This window comes from Fukomys damarensis, unplaced genomic scaffold, assembly GCF_012274545.1.
Source record: "Fukomys damarensis isolate Sample0158 unplaced genomic scaffold, DMR_v1.0_HiC HiC_scaffold_18, whole genome shotgun sequence".
In the NCBI taxonomy this organism is placed as follows: Eukaryota; Metazoa; Chordata; class Mammalia; order Rodentia; family Bathyergidae; genus Fukomys; species Fukomys damarensis.
Window position 1 is genome coordinate 10893544 of NW_022900930.1, and position 12281 is coordinate 10905824.

Below are 12281 nucleotides of genomic sequence, written 5' to 3' on the forward strand. Positions count from 1 at the left end.
TAAAAAATTCCCCCAACCCCCCCCCCCAAAAGAAAGAAAATCCAAATATTTGGCATGAATCAGGTTGTTTTCTTAGTGACAATTTAACCTGAGATATAACTGGATTTTTGCCTTACATCCGATATGGCAGATGAGGAGCCCATGACGCAATTTAGATGGAGTGGGCTTTCCATCGAGGGCCTTCGCTCTTATTTTATTCCCACACTGAGGCCCTACTCACTTTGTCAGATTGTCCACAACACATCCAATCCCAGAATACACTGGTGAGAACACTAATATTTTATGAAGATTTTATGGAGCCTTGAAAGAGGGGTCTCATCCCATATTTATAGTCTCTGACCCCATCGGTCATCTTGTCATGAAAGGGCTTCTCTTCTGTCAGTTGCGATTCCTTTCTTTCCTCCCACCCATTTTAAAAGTTCTCATCTCAAGAAATTCAGCTTGCGTATTCCTTTAGGAAAACTGCATGTCCTTTGGGATTGAAGGTCTTGGTTTCTTTTACCACTCCCTCTGATACATGCTTCCTCAACAAACTATGAGTCTCTCAAGGACAGAAACCATACAGGACCTTCAATAGGGACTAGTAGAATAGGTTATCACGGGCTGGGGATTTAGCTCAGCGGCGCCAGTGCCTACCTCATAAGCACAAGGACCCGAGTTTGACCACTGGTATCAAAAAAAAAAAAAAGGCTATCAATAGTCACTGAGTTAATTTTATAAATCTGTATACTACAGAGCCAAAATATATACTTGATAAATGTCCTTGAATAGATAACTGCATCACCACCACTTGGGAGCATGAAATATTAAGTCTGTGACACCAACTAATGTACAGTACCCAAAGCTGGAGGCAATCAAATTAATAAAAGGCATCCTGACACAAGAAAGCCTTGTCACCTTACCCATCGTTAAACTGTGATACCTGAGGGTCCCATGCTAAGGGTGTGGGCCATATGGAAGACAGTTCAGAACACAGAATACAAATTCAAGAGTGGTGTGTAAAGCGTGGGCAGAATTTAATTTCTACAAAGATATTGTTATGGCTTATATGTCCCCCTAAAGCCTCATGTGCTCAAGGTGGGGCTTCTGGGAGGTGTCTGGATCGCAGCTGTGTAATACTGGGTTAGTCCACTGACGGCTCTATAGCTGAGTGCTATATTGGGAGGGGAAGCCTCCTGGGAAGAGATGGGTCGTCGTGGGCATGGCCCGGAACAGTGTATACCCCTTCTCTCCCCCATCATCCTGCTGTTCTTCCTGTCTGCAACACCATGCCCTATGCTTCCTCTACCATGCTGCCTTGGAACCAGTGGGCTACAGTCTGAAACCTCGACAATCGGTGAGTCAAAATAAACCTCTACTCCTTCTATTTATGGGTGTCAGGTATCTTGTCCCAGCAGTGAGAAAGTAACTAAAACATGTATCTTTAAAAAATATCATTATTACCATAAAAGCAAAATCCAGATTGTGTCTATATAAAGCCAAAATATCTGACCTAAGTGGGTTTTCCAGGTAAAATATAGGACACATAATTAAATTTGAGTTTCAGATAAACCATAATTTAAAATTTATTAATTAAAATTTATTTTAACTTTTCAGTGTAAATACTGTGTTAATCAGGTTCTCCAGAGAAATGGAAACTCACTATCTATCTAATGATCAGTCTCTTATCAATCATAATGATCACTCTCTTGTCTATTATCTATCATAATGATCATCTATCTATCATCTATCTATCTCACATAGTCTCACATGTATGGAGGCTGAGAAGTCCCAAGACCAGCAGCCCAAACATCTGAGGGCAAGGAGAATTGATAGCGAAATTTCAGTGTGAGTTTGAAAGCAGAGATCAATGTCCCAGCTCAAAGACTGCTGGTCAGAGAGATACTGAGAGCAAATTCTGTCTTGCTCAACTTTTTATCCTGTTCAGGCCTTCACTGGGTCCAATAAAGCCCACCTACACTTGAGAAGGCAATCTGATTTATTCAGTCTACTGACTCAAATGTTATTCTCACACCCCCTTATGTACACACCAAGAGTAATGCTTAATCAAATATGTAGAATCCTCTTGGTCTGTCAAGTTGACACATAAAATTAACCATTACAAGTATGTCCTGAGAACTGCAGAAGACGTAGTGATATTTTTAAAAGAAAAGCATTATTTACCTCAGTTCAAATGTAACTGGCATATTTTATTTTTATTTGTAAAATCTAGAAGATTCAAATCTTTGGGGGAAAAAATCATTCTTTTACCTATATAGTTGGCTTGTGTATCATCTGGGTAAATTAATCTCCTTTTCTTATAGAAACTGGCTATTGTGTATGGTATTATAAGCCCATTTTATTCTATTCTTACATCTCTTCCTTCATTGCTTGTAAGCGCTCAGTTGAAACAAAAGATTTTTCTTACCACCTCTCCACCCAAAGAACTGACAACAAGAGGTGCTGGGTAATTCAGTTATTGACTTTCAGTATAAGTGGCATTGAAATGGCTAAAAATGTATACTTTGGACACTGAAGATCTCAAAGTGTATAAAAGCTCAAAGGGAAAAAAGTAACTCATCCTGGACATGTTTTCCAATTGAAAGTCACATGGCCCTGGTCACAAAGATCCACGCCAGAAAAGCCAATCTTAAGGAAAATGCTCACAATGTTTTAATAATACACAATGATGTAGGCAAAATGTGTGGCTAAAAGATTTGGGTAAAAGAAACAAAGATAGGGGCCCAGGATTTGGCTCAGCGGTTCTACTGCCTGCCTCGCAAGCGCAAGGACCCGAGTTTGATCCCTGGTACCAAAAAAAAAAAAAAAAAGAAACAAAGCTAGTTTCTTATATGACAAATCAAATCTATAAATGTTGGGATTCAAGTTATAAATATTACCAGATATGGAAGATAAGAAATCAATAAAAATACACAGGAAATTCTACACAAACAAACAAAAGCTGTAATTGTAAAAAGTGACATCAGGCTTGATGCCATTTTTGTGTAGCAAAAAGCCCATTTATTCTCTCTCTCTCCTTCCCTCCTTCTTTCCTCCTGGCCACGAGGCAAGCAGTTTTGCTCCGCTGCTCTCCTCCCATGATGCACTGCCTCAATGCATGACCAAAGCAATGGGACGAGCTGGTCACGGCCCCATGGAAACCTCCTACACTGTGCGACAAAATGAATTTTTCTCTTTATAAGTTAATTTTCTCAGCTTTTTTTTTATAGCGTTGGGAAGCTAACACTTTTAATGAAGTGACAGCTCAGCTACATGAATGATGAGGAACTATAAGGATGGATTTGCCCCACTCCAGTTCTCTTTAAAAAGTTGTTTTTATAAGTAACACATATCCCATCCTAACCTCGAGTCCTTTATTTGCTTGGCAAATCATACTGTATACACATGTGTGTGCTGCTTGTTCACATGTGTGTACACAAGTGTGTGTTCATGTAAGAGAACAAGGGCTCACCTGTGCTATTGATCTTTGCTACATTTGAGAACAAGGGGCCAACGTTCCGTTTTTCAGTCACTGCAGCGGACAGTTGGGTATTAAAGATTCCAGAGTAAATAAACGCCTTCCACGACTCTCTTGTTCAGTCTTGGGGTGGCCAGGAGCCAACTGAACGCTGAAAATGGAAGCAAAGGTTATATGAGGGCCACTGTCTGAGACAAGCCCATTTCCCCAACCGCTTCATCCTTCCCAAAGCTCCATGATGGGCTGATCTTCCCCGCTTTTGTTTTCTCTCACAAGGGGTTGTAAGATAACCCTGCTCCTCTTTTTCAACCCAGCTCCAGCGCCTGAGTGTGGAGGGCCTAGAGAGTCCTGTTTGGTGAGGGTGAGGAAGCAGGCCCAGGTTTCAGAGCCGCGGCCGGAGTCCACGAAGCTCTCGCCCGTGTTTCAGTTTCTTCTTGGAGCTTGCTGTCCCTGTTACTCACAGGGCAGGAGCACAGGCCAATGATTAGGGTCCCAGCTCCTCGGCCCTTACCCATGTGGCCTTCAACAAGTCATTTAACTTCCCGGAGCCTGGGGTCCTCCCCTGGATGAGAGGTGTGAAAGCTACATACTACATTAGTAGTAATTAATGAAGATGGAGTACCTAATTAGCATAGAGACCGCGGCAGAGTTTATCAGGTTGCTAATATTATTATTATAGAGTTGATAGGCTTTTGGAGGGGAACAGGAGGAAGGCAGGGTGCATGGTAACACCAGAACAGAATGCAGGCTTGGGCCATGAGGGCAGTTCAGAGACCAGAGCCATGGAGGGGAGAAGGAGCCTTGCTAGCGTGAGGATAAGGACTAAATCCTCAGGTGCACGTGGGGGTGGGGGCACCGTCTGCTCCTCAGTACCGGTGTCCCCTGGTCGCGGGTTAGAAATGTTGACTTTCCGGTTCCCACCAGGTCCTCCTAAATCAGAATCTGTCACAAGGAGCGCAGAAGTCCTCTGCTGAGAGCTGAGGAAGCCTGCATCCGCACAACCCTCCTTCCGACAAAGGACAGAGATACAGCCTTTAGGCTACCCTGGGGCCTGACTGGGGAAGGGGACAGCAGTCACAGAACCTGGAGGCCGGCGACCTTCACCCAGATACATTTTCCTGGCTCCTGACCAGTCAGGTCATTTATACGGAAAAAGAACCAGATAGACCCTTCAGAATGGCTCTCCCCAAACTCTTTGGCACCAGGGACCAGTTTCCACCGATGGGAGGTGGGGGAGGTGAGGGAGTAGGAGCGGGGGGATGGGATGATTCACAGGAATGAGCACTTCGATCTCTCAAACAAGCAGTTTACAGCTGCTCCTGGGAGACGCTGCTGCAGCAGCTGATCTCACAGGAGGAGGGTCTCAGGCAGTAACGCGGTGATGGGGAGCAGCTGTGAATACAGCGACACTTGGCTGGCTCCCTTCCCTGCCCACTGCTCACCTCCTCCTGGGCGGCCTGGTTCCAGTCTCTGGCCTGAGGGCTGGTGACCCTTGCTTTAGAACAAGGTCTCAGAAAAGCAGCTGAAACACTTTGGAAAACAAATCATCTCTGATACCTTGTCTTTCCTGTACAGGTTATGTTTGCAAAGTGCCTAGTGTCGTACTCGTATGTGCGTGTGCATAATCTTCTGCATGCCAGGAAAAGTGTCTGTTTTCTTTCATAAGCAGAATCAATGTGCCTGCATAAATCGGAAGTATTATTAAGATTTCATCTGAGGATACAAAACCTCTCTCTTAGGGGAAAAAAATAGGGAGTCCATTTCCAAAGATTCGCGGGGAAGATTTTTCTGTGAAAAATAATTGGTCTCTGAATTTATGTCTCCCTTTCTCTTTGCCCTTTCACCACCAAGTTTTCCTTGTGCTGTTATTTTTTAACAGAGAACATAAGTTCCCAGTCAACAAAGTCCATGTTCCACTCTTTCACCGAACACAGCACAAGCTGGAGCATGTCAGCGAGGGGACCCTGAGACCAGGACGGTGGCTGCCGCCCTAAACAAACCAGGCTGGCAACACCAGAGTGTTCTGGTGACACCCTGCCCCGGCCTGTGTTCTTTAGAATGTCTCCCCTTTTCTTACAATTGCACTCCAGAAAAAGAGAGAGAGAGAGAGAGAGAGATAGAAAAAAAGAGAGAGAGAGAGAGAGAGAGAGAGAGAGAGAGAGAGAGAGAGACCTGGAGGGTCCCAGCCCAAGGCGAGCACTGTGTACTGTCAGCACAGACCGATCTGTCAGTGAGTCTCCTGGATCTGACCCTTGGAGTCAGGAATGTTCTTCTGATAAGGAGCAGAGTGGAATGCAGGCAACTCAGTCAGTTACCAGGGACAGCTTTTATCGTGTGGTGGGGCATGGGCAGGCATACAGCTCACACAGCTGCCTGGGAACTCAGAAAACAAAGAAGACACTGAACACAGGGAAAGAATGTGCCCACGGTGCTTTCTCTAAGTGCCTTTAACCTGAAAGTGTAAACAACCACTTCTGTCCCTGCCTCACTACTCCTCCTGAGTATGACCTCCGGGGACACAGCTCACCTAACAGTTTTATTTAGGAAGCTGTGAGGGACTGGCACTTCCAGCCAGACAGCCTCCCTCTGCAGGTCCTGGATTCCTTCTCTTTCTCCCTTCCTCCTCTAGCGACCTTCTTGCTGGCCTGAGGACTCCCATCAAGCACTGGCACGCACACCAGAGAGAACAAGACAGGTGCCACCCAAACACCCAGGTCCCCAGGCTCCTCCCTCAGAAGCCTGACGTGTTTCATAAATGCTTTTCTTGGGTCCTGAACAGTTTTTAATCACTGAGCATTTCCTAATAAAATGTTCAAGTACCCTTGGGAAGAGAATTGAGCCAAACCTTTCTTTTTTTTGTCTCACAGACTCTAAGAATGCCCTCGACTCAAGATCGGAGGAGCCAGGGACAGACTCTGGGTGAAAATGGAAAGATGGGTTGTTCCTCCTACACCACTAAATGGGAGCAAAGCAGTGAGAGAGAACCAAATGCACAGAAGAGAACACACAGGAGTATTCTGTAGGTAGCTTTCCTTTGGCTCTGAGTATTAATTACAGAAATTCTAAACATTCATTTAATCAAAATGTATGAGCAGGAGGGGATGTCTACAAGGTAGGTGAGAGACAAGTGCAGAGTAAGAATTCTAGATCTTGATCTTGATCTTTGTTTTTGAGACAGGGTCTCATATATATAGTTCAGGCTGGTCTTGAACTCACTATGTAGCCCAGGATAGCCTCAAACTTGCAGCAATCCTCCTGCCTCAACCTCACAAGTGCTGGGATTAAGGGCACACCTGGCTCTAGATCTTCACCTTTTATTTTCTTTTTACAAGTTAATTTTTAGTTAAAGAAGTATTACATAGAAACATTCTTCCACTTAAAAACTGTCACTTTTTTTTTTAATTTTATTGAGTTTATTGGTACATTTTAGGGATACAGTACAGTTACATTCATTGTTGGGATCATGTACCTTTACATGGCAAGTCTTGATTCTCATTTTTTCCCCTTACCTCTGCCCTCCCTTCACCCCCTCCTCCCCTAAAACTGTCACTTTTTATAGGGCATTCTGAAGCCACCTTTAATTACCACAGGAGACATGGCCCACGACTGTGAGCAATTTGGAGATTTTTTCCAAACTTTCCTCTGTGTATTTACACTTATACATTGTACACACACTTACTTGTCTGTTCCCACAGAAATTGAAATCTTGATTCAGGCTCCACATTTAAACTATTTAACATGATTTTTTTGCATGATTTTAAAAATAATTTTAAATTGGAAAAGATGAAAGAAATAGAAAAAAAAAAGGTAAGTGCCTCCAATTTCAGATTTCTACTGGGGGCTTTTTCTTTTCTTTGTTTTTTTTTGGTGGTACTTCATTCAGACTCTGTCAGTGTTGGGAATTATGAGTGTGTGCCATGAGGTACTGTTTCAGGCGGATGTTTCTAGAGATGGAAGCCTTGGGTGGCCCAGACTTTGCTGACTGGGTTGAATATCTCCAACACAACCTTGAAAGAAAAAAAAGAGAGTGCTGCCATGGTTGCACTGAAGAAGCAAGACTGAGAAGATGGAAGGCTCCTTTGTCCCTTTAGTTTGAAAGTGAACAACCAGATCCATCCTTTGCTGAAAAGTCTTTGTTCTTTTCATGTGCACTTGTTACCTGACCTGCTTTTCCATTAGAGCTATATAATATTTCCTAAGCAGCTATACTTGTAATCTTATTGGTGGGTCATAGTTTTGACCCACATTGTACCCACCTCATGATTTTGCTCTATAAACTTCCTTTAAAAAGTGGGCTCACTGGCAACCCACTTTCAGGTCCCTTCCTGTCTCTCAGGTGCTTTCTCTTTCAATATATTTTTCCTACTCTTAACTTCGTTGTTCCTTAAAATTCATTCTTCGATTTTGGAGAACACAAACTCCGTGCATCTGAGGATAACATATTACGAGTTACATTATTTCCCCTGTATCATAAGGAAACCACAAAGCACACAGACCTGATCTTCTGTGGTGATTCCTGTCACGCTGAATGCACTTAGGCACTCAAACTACCAGCACTGTTTCGCTGAATTGCAGCTGGACCAGGGCACTGCCCCTTTCCTCTGGTTCCTCAGGTGTCTGGAGATCCTGGCTACCCCCGGCCTGACCCCTGGATAATCCGGCGTGCCCTGTGGAAGCACAGCACTTCCTGTTTCCGGTGAAGTCTTCTGGTTTTTGGACCTGACTGATACCGTAGTAGTTGTAGACTGCAACTCAGACAGCGCCATCCCTCCGGAACCCGGTGCCCCAGCTCGGAGACACTGGGTAGGACAGGCATTACCAAATGTGCAAGAGTAAGGGACTGATTGTGTAGCTCAGTGGCAGAGCATTTGTCTAGCATGTGGGAAGCCTTGGGTTCAATCCCCAATGCAATAAAATAAATGTAAAATAAAATGAAACTAAATGAGACAACACAAAGCACTTGGTAAAGCCATAATCAGCACCCAATAGTAAGATAAATAATAAACATTAGTTATTACCATGATACTCATTATCACCTACATTGGTCAGAAAAAATGCTAGAAATTACGATAAATTTATAATATGTTCTCTTACCTTTCATTTGTTAATTAAATGATAGTTAAGTAAATTATTTGTTGAATGATAAACACATGGATTCCAGAGCTTTCCCTTTTGTAATATGAGACATAAAACAAAACAGGCTGAAGTAGGCTAAAGCAGGCTCTAAAGGAGACTTGTTAAGTTTCTGCAATGGCCTCAGTCTTTGTTCTACAGCTCAGGAGATGTGCTCCACCAGTCCTTCAATGTAATCTAGTTTTTGCAGTACTGGGGATTGAACCCAGGGAATGCTGAACTATTTCCCCAGCCCTTTTAAATTTTCTTTTAAATTTTTAAGACAGAGGCTCACTAACTTGCCCCGGCTGGCCTTGAATTTTCAGTCTCCTGCCTCAGCCTTTCAAGTTAGCTGGGATTATAGGCATGTGCCACCACACCTGGCCTGACACATTTTTATAACCATTCCCCGACTGCTGAATATTTAGGTGGTTTCTTACTTTTGGGTATTAGATGAGTATCTTTGTAAAAGCCCTTTCCTATATTTAAAACAATTTCCTTATGTTAGAGTTGCAGCAGGGAAATGTCAAAGGAGAATGAAGATTTTTAAAGATGCATGAATTTTATTCACCAATTTATCTTCTCACTGGGTACATTTGAACATTCTCATCTTATTGAAAACTGTCTAGCATGCTGGTTAATCTTAGTTGTCAATTTAACTGTATTAAGAGACCTGGATCGAGGGTCCCTGTCCTCATCAGTGGATTAATCCTCTGATCCTCATAGCCAAATGTGCTGCTAGCAGGCATGGCCCTCTGGAGGTGGTTCCCTGGGGCTGTGGCCCTGGGGGCTATTATCTTCCCTGGCACTCTTCCCCTGTGGTCCATTTCCCTGCCTGTACCAGTTGACCAGCTTTTGCTCCACCACACCCTTTCCCTGTGAGGCGGCTGCCTTGAAGCCAGCTGACTATGGACTGAAAGCTCTGGGGAATGGTAAACCAAATCACACCTCTCCTTCCTTAAATTGTGGGTGTCAGGTATTCTGTCCCAGGGACCAAACAAAAGCTGACTAGATATATCTAGTGTCAAATATTATCATTTAAAAATGATTTTTTCAAAGATAAGCATGCCATTGTCTTTTAGCTTGCACTTGCTAGATTAAAAGTGAACTTGAACTTTTATTCTTTCTTGGCTAATTGTATTTCTATGTTTGTGACTTTTCCATTCCTATCCCTAAGGCAGTTTTGCCTATTTGGGACTAACTAGGACAAATATAAACATTAATTATTCAGAGCCTAAAAAAATCGCACCTTTACTTGACTGGTTGCCTGTTAGCTGTTTGTTTTGTTTTGTTTTTCTTTTTTAAATTTCCAGAAGAAAATAGTAAATTGTAGACTAAAATCTAACAATGAGGGTGGAACTCATAGACATAATGCTGAGTCAAAGCCAGACACAGAAGAGCACATACTGTATGATTCCATTCACACCAGCTTCAAGAATAGGCAAAACTGATGTCTGGTGATAGAATTCCAGGGGTGTTCCCAAACAGGGGTAACAGTAAGGGGGCAGGAGAAAGCACTTTGGGAGGCTGAAAATATTCCATGTCTTGGTTGGAATAATGGAAACATTTATATATATATATATAATTCCCTGAATATAAGTGCATTTTTCTATTTTCTCTCTGTGCATGTATCTATGTCTATACAACATATATACATATATGCACACACTTTTTCCCCCATAAACTTACTTTTATTATTTCCACAAGCCATCCTAGTGTCAAAACTCTGAAGCTGGGTGTGATGACACACACCTTTAATCCCAGCACGCTGGGAATCTGATGCAATAGGATCTCCAGTTGGAGGCCATCCTGGGTAATTTTATGATTTAATGAGACTCTGTCTCAAAAAATAAAAGAGGGCTCTGGATGTAGCCCAGTGTGAAGGTCCTGGACTCAATCTCTAGTATCACACACCAAAAAATAATAAAATAAAATAAAAAGTAGTATATTTTATTGCAGTGAGTTTGGTCAATACAGTAAAGTAAGAAGAAACTATCATTGCCTCTCCTAATGTTTATTTTCCCTAACCTAAACAAACGCTCTATTCCAGAATTTGTAACTCAAAATGAGTTTAAGTAAGTAGTTGAATCATTATTACATCATTCAGTGAACAGCATCCGGAATGTGTTTGGCACAAGACAGAAGAGGAAAGGAATGGTGAAGCAATTCAGAAGGCACATGCCTTCCTTCTTGCTACTTCTGGCAACTTCTTGATTCCCACAGTCCCTCTGATCACTTCCGAGACTTCTGAGGATTTGGGACCTCTTTCCTTGAACTATGTCACGGCCAGTCTGTGGTCATGCTCACGACCGCCTGCTCCTTGAGGAGGAAGTTCTGAGGCTTCTGTTGGCCTCCTGCCTTTCCAGCCTCTCTCTCTTTCGTGGCTTTCACAGTGTGGCACTGCAGACCCTGCTGGGGACTTGGAATTGTGCACCGCCTGCTTCAGCAGTTTAAGCCTCTCTGTAAGCCTCCTGTCCCTGGTGCCTTCCTCTGTCCAAGTGCCCTTAAAGCCAAGTCCACTTGCTCCTGAGCAAAGCATAGGATGTCTTGGTAAACTGCACAAGATTTTAAAATCCTGAAATAGAGTTTTGCCAATCCTGAAATCCCACAAGCCTAGGGGAAAGTCTCATGAGGCTGGCAGCAAAAAGCCCATAGAACAGCCTTATGCCATATATGCTCCTGCTAAGAAAAAGTTGACCAAGCCCAGGAAGCTTTGTTTCTCAAAACAGAACACAAAATTTCAGTCTTTCTTTCTTTTTTGTTTAACTAGGGAGCAAACTTAGGACCTTTCACTTGCAAGGCAAGTGGCAGCACCACTGAGCTAACTCAGCCCTCAATTTTTCTAAAACTGTATTGCATACAAGACTAACACTGAGCCACTTACTTCCTTTTCTAGAGTGATTTTTTAAAAATGTAGTGAAAGTAGGAGATTGCAGAGCTGAAATAAAGGTATTTTCTATTTAATTAGATGCTACATTTGCTAACAATTTTAAATTACTTTTTAACAATTCAGAGATGACTTGTCATAAATTTAAGATTAAATAAAAGTTATACAAAGATTTTCTAAAAATTCGGTGTTATAGTGGTTTTTTTTAAAGGCAGTATTGGAAGTTAGAATTTGAGATTTTGCTGGTATTAGATTATATTGTAGCTAAGTGCACCAGATTTTCTACACTTCCAAAGGGTTTAGCTGCAGGGAAAATAATCAAATGGGTTCAGTCTGTAGCACAGTGGGGAGAAAAGCTTTACATAGCCAGGCCCAGTGACATATGCCTGTTATCTGGCTTTTTAGATGACTGAGGCAGGAGGATTGCTTGAACCTAGTCTGAGGCCAACCTTGGCAACATAGTGAAACCCTGTCCCAAAACTTTAAAAAATTTTTTTTACATAAATATTGAAGACAATCAAAGCTGTAAAGCAGCCAATGCTTAATTGTCCAATAAAGTATAAGGATAGTATTTATTAAAGGCTTTCCAAAGAAGGATAATTCACTGTGAGCTAGGAAGGACTAGGGAAAGGCCAGAGGAAACAAGATTTCAACTAGGTCTTAAAAGAGTTTTAATGAAAATGAGAAAAGAGAGATATTTCAAGAAGATATGGGCAAACATGGGAAAGATCAAAGTCATTTCAGAGACAGTGAACAACACAGTTTCAGCAGGGAGAAAAGTCCACTAGGAGTATTGTGGAAGTTAAGATTGACAAGGTATGTTAG

The 12281-nt window shown here is 42.4% G+C and overlaps 1 long non-coding RNA gene across 1 annotated transcript in view; it reads right to left on the minus strand.

The window, feature by feature from the left end:
* Positions 1 to 8113, minus strand: part of LOC104860747 — a 17011-nt gene extending 8898 nt beyond the window's left edge. Inside the window, exons 1-2 of the long non-coding RNA XR_779794.1 lie at positions 7954 to 8113; positions 3452 to 3608 (exon numbers count right to left, since the gene is read on the minus strand). This is a non-coding gene — a long non-coding RNA (uncharacterized LOC104860747). The remainder of the gene's footprint in view (positions 1 to 3451; positions 3609 to 7953) is intronic.
* Positions 8114 to 12281: the final 4168 nt, after the last annotated feature.